The 4,891-nt window shown below is 39.0% G+C and overlaps 1 pseudogene; it reads left to right on the forward strand.

Moving 5' to 3' along the window:
• The first annotated feature begins 527 nt into the window (after positions 1-527).
• On the forward strand, positions 528-1,156 carry LOC100950704 (annotated as a pseudogene).
• Positions 1,157-4,891: the final 3,735 nt, after the last annotated feature.

Here is a 4,891-nt window from a genome sequence, read left to right on the forward strand (position 1 = left end):
TGAAACTTGGGACTTCCCGTGCTTCGACTCTGGGGAGCATGGGAACGGGCTGGGAAATGGGCTGGAAGAGAGGGTGGAGGAATGGTAGAGGGCAGAGGAGGAGAAGAGGGCAGGGGAACAAGAGAGGGTAGGGGAAAGAGGGCTGGGACTGCTTACAGCAACAGTACTCTAAAAACGGTGACAGAGTAAAATTCTATCTCACAAAAATAAAAAAAGAAGAAATTTACAATAGTTTGTTCATTGCTGAGTCAAGCTCTGACATTCTCACAAGACCACACAAAAATACCCAAGAACAAAAATAAACATCTCACAAGATACCAACACATGTCAATGAGAACACAACTGTGAGACACTGATATACCAAGATTATGGCAACTTGCTCAGTGGTTTGTACAGTGTTGCCACTGTAAGTGCACAGTGGCAAGCTCACAAACATAATTCTCAGATCTCAAATAAATTTCTTTATAATTAGAAAAAGATTAAAGACTATGAAAATCACATTTGAAACCACACCCTTGCTTGCCAACATGGTGGCTCCCAGTTGGGACCAGATCATCCACTGCATGCTCTGGCTGGGGCTGGGGCTGTGCCTTAGCCAGGTAGTGTTTAGTTGTACAATCTTTGCAGATCTATTTGAAGAGGATTATTCCAGTGTGCCAAATAATCAGTGTGGACAAGGGAAAAAGTTAAATACTTAAGTTTTGGAGTCACCTGCTCCTAGAGAATTCACCAACGTAAGCAGAATCAGAAATCAGGGTAGATTCTGTCACCTCAATTCCCTTCTTCAAACACTTCCATTTCACACCTGAATTCAAGAAGCTTTATTTTCTCTTGGCCCAGAAGAGCTTGGTTTATTCAAAGATAAGGATAAGCCTGATGCAAAGGTTTGAGTCATACCATTGCAGTGACAGCACTTATATGCTCAGCTTCTGGTCCTGGACCAGGAAGTTGCATGGACACAGTGCACTGACAGCTGTGAGGAGACCAGCAGTGAGATGAAGCAACATGATGTGCAGGAACTGAATTGAATTCTCTTTGTGCTCTAGAAACTTCTTTAGTTGGAACCTCTGGCCATGACCTCATCAATCACCTGTAGCATGGAACTATCATTAAACTGATTGTTTGTAAATAACACAAGAATGGCAGTGAGAAGCAGGTAATATGCCAGAGTATTTTAGTCACATGTTAAATCATAAATTACAATTCCTGTAATTAAAGCTGTGTGCTATCCCACATGAGATTAAAGTGTTCATTACTAAAATATTTTATTGCATTTTTACTCTTGCTGTGCACCTAAGTCATAAAGTGTATAGTCTGGAGTTCTCCCTCTGAACTGAAGGAAGCAAATATCTTGGAACATAATCTTGGATTCAGTACTTGGAAAATGCATTTGGAGGATTTTACAAATAGAAGACTGTAGCCTCAGAAGACAAGCCAATGTCTTCATAGTTGGAATATTGTCATGAAGGCTAATTGGGAAGCTAATACAAATAAAGAATACTGAGGAATCTTCAAATTAACACAGATATATAATTAAATTTTAGATTTAGTTTGTTACTTTCCTTGTATCTAAATCATATGTATTATACACAGTTATTATAAACCTATTTTGATTAGTATCACCTTCAGTTTTTTCTAATGACTACCCATTTAATCAAACTAGAAATTAGAAATTAGAATTAGGTATTAGAAACTTGCTCATGTAAATATACTAGTCTCTGCTTGCCCTACAAATCTTATACACCCAGCGGTAATCTGTTAGTAAAATGGTCTATTCTGACAAGTTAAAAAAAGTTTAAGTGTTTGACTCTGAAAATTAAATGGTACTATCTGAATGTGTTCATTGATGTTTTGGAATTATGTATTTTTACTTGTTTTAATTTCCAAGAAAGCATTGCAGACAAAAAATTCTTTTTGGCCCCATAAGCTGTGCAAATAGAAGCCCTTTTTGGTCAGCTCAGTTTGGAAATACATAGTAATTAAGATGTTTGAGTCTGTCTTTGAGGTACTGTATGACTGATTTAGCTATAATGTAATAATTCACAAAATAATTTGAAAACAATGTATATAAGGCACATTATAAATTAAAGACATTAACTTTAAGCAAAAAAAAAGATTAAAAAGTGTTACCATTTGCTGTTTGGGTAACAGATTGACTTTCATCTGTATTTGTAGCTTTTGTTACTGCACAGCACAAACTTGTAAAAGCTATATCTCATAAATTTGTCAATCAAAGAGGCTATGTGTACTAATGCTTCCTGTTTCAGAGAGTGCGAACAGTTTTGATATTCAGTGAATCTCTACTGAGGTAGTCCTAAGGTTTCCCAGGGGGAAGCTCTTCCCACATAGTGAAATTTACCAGGATGTTGATTTCTTTTGGCCATTTGTCCTCATCCTCCAGACACTAGAGTAACACCTACCAGGTGTGTTCATGGAGTACCTTCATGAGAAGGCTATTGTCTAGAGAATCAGTAATCTGAATATTTCCTTTACATGATAATTCTCTCTGCAACAACAGAACAAGGAAATCAGGCATTGAAAAATACTGATGAGTCAACTCTTTTTCTTCAATCTAGCAGATAAGAGGTTGAAGAAAGAATTCATGTTCCAGTTGTCCTGTCACTCCAGCTACACAAGATCGTTTAATCAGAGGTGAGAGTGAAGTATTAAGCAATGAATATGTAGCCCCAGTATTTATTAGAAAGCTTTGGCCAGCTTTCCATAGGTAAAGAGACGGTAGACTACCCTTTGGACTGGGCATCCCTAAAACCATTGTACCAAATAGTTGACTGTCCATAAAGGGATTACAGTCAAGGACCAAGTATTACCTGTGGACAATGTTGTGCCCATCTCAGGTTGGAAGAGTGCGTTGAGATCTGCATTTTCTCCCCCAGAGTCTCAAGGTCAGATTCTATTGGCAGGTGGCATCCCTTAACAAGCATGCACCCACTTTTTCCCTTCAATTCCTGAGTTTCAGACTTACCTGTGCCTGGATGACTCTTTTAGCTTTTGTGTCGCCAAGTCCTCTTGCTAACATGACCTCCCAGTCTGCCTTGAGTTTTACTGACCATTACTGACCATTAATTCACCCTCAGAGGAATCTGGGGTGTCTTCCAGAATCTTTTCAGGAGTATGTGAAGAGGTTTAACACAGACCATTGGCCTCCACCTGAAGGGTGGCAAACTAGAGCTTTCTTTAAGCCAAGAGCAAAGCAAGGCCACAGGTTTATAAAAAAGCCACCAGTGACACAGCAGGGGAAAAATCAATTTGAAACACTTTATTTGATTGAGAAAGTTCCAATTCAAAAAAGACAATAAAGAGAGCAGGTATTCCCGTTTGTACCACAATCAGAAATGGTCCAGTTTGGCCATTCCTTGTGAAAGAAAAAAATACATTGCTAAAGGGTGGCAGCAGTTAGACATACATAGTCTGTCATCTTATCTTAGCAACAAAAAGCCAAGAGGTATGAGGAGTAAATTAAAGACACAGAGGAAGGAGTGAAAACATCAGGCAGTTAGAAAAAGAGGCTAGTATTTTAAAGGACAAACTTCACTCCTGTTTTTCTTTGCTTCATTTTCAAAGGAGTAACTCATAACCTTGAGTAGTGATCGCAAAAGCCATAACAAAATATAGCTTCAGGCAGGCAGAATAAAATACAGAGCAGCAGATTTAACATTATTCTAGCAGAATAACTGATGTTTGTCACTTTCAGCAAATACACAGCAATCTGATGAGGTTTTAAACAAAGTCTTAAACAAAACTAACACTTGGAGATTCCCTTTTCAGTTTGGCCAACCTGTTCGCATTCAAAATTTTTCTAAATTTACCTTTCCAAGTATTATCCCTTACATAGACCACTTTTAACATGCTGAAGCTGTTTGTCAGAAAATTTTCTTCTTGGATCAGCATCTGTACTTCAAGCAGCTAAGGCACCACCCACATCCACCGGAGCTGGCAGGTTTGAACCAGCAGGGCCCACCAAACAAGGACAACTACAACCAAGAAAATATTTGGATGTGATGGTGGGTGCCTATAATTCCAGCTACTTGGGAGGCTGAGGCAAGAGGATTGCTTAGCCCAGGAGTTTGAGGTTGCTGTGAGCTATGATGTTACAGCACCCTACCCAGGGCGACAGCTTGAGACTCTGTCTCAAAAAAACCCAAAAAAACCCCCAATATTTTCTTCCTAAATCATCAGGTATTTTAAGAGAAATAGTGTTATTAGGTTTTGTCCAACACAAAATTATTATCTTTTCTTTTAGTGTTCCTTACCACCCATGTTTCTTCATATTCATCAGATTCTTCATATCTCTCTACTACATACTGGTTCCTTTTTAAGTTTTTTTCCCCATTTTTAATGGAAATGTGATCCCAGTTAAGTCTTTTCTATTTAAAGGTCTGGGAAGGAGGCCTGTGGTTTTACAAGATTTAGGTCTCTAGCTTAAAGTGCAGACTTCATCAAACAATGGGGTAGGCCAGCAGGAAAGCACTAAAAAAAATAAACAAGGCATCATCAATCAGGGAGCAGAGAGACTTTAGAGTACCCTGTAGGTTTGTATTTTAACTTCCATTTTTAAGAAAGAAATAAGAAAAGGAAACAGAAACCCTGAATATTTGGGAAGAGTAGAGGGGTGGCTCTAACTGCTATGAACATCAGTTTGTTTACTGTGACACAGAAAGATAGCTACCCAACAGCCAGACTTCCCAGCATCTGACAGTAGACCGGAAACTGGAGCATGTCCGCCAAACTAAATGAGTTCCAGAGAATCAGAGCTGGTTTAGGGATTTCACAGGGTCCAGAAGGCAAGTTTAATCTGCCATTTCCAGGAGATGGAAATGTCACTTCCAGGACATCTCTCTAGTTCTCAGGAGATGGTCCCAGCAGAGGCTGC

The sequence above is a fragment of the Otolemur garnettii genome, unplaced genomic scaffold (assembly GCF_000181295.1).
Source record: "Otolemur garnettii isolate 467f Iridium unplaced genomic scaffold, OtoGar3 scaffold01390, whole genome shotgun sequence".
Lineage (NCBI taxonomy): Eukaryota > Metazoa > Chordata > Mammalia > Primates > Galagidae > Otolemur > Otolemur garnettii.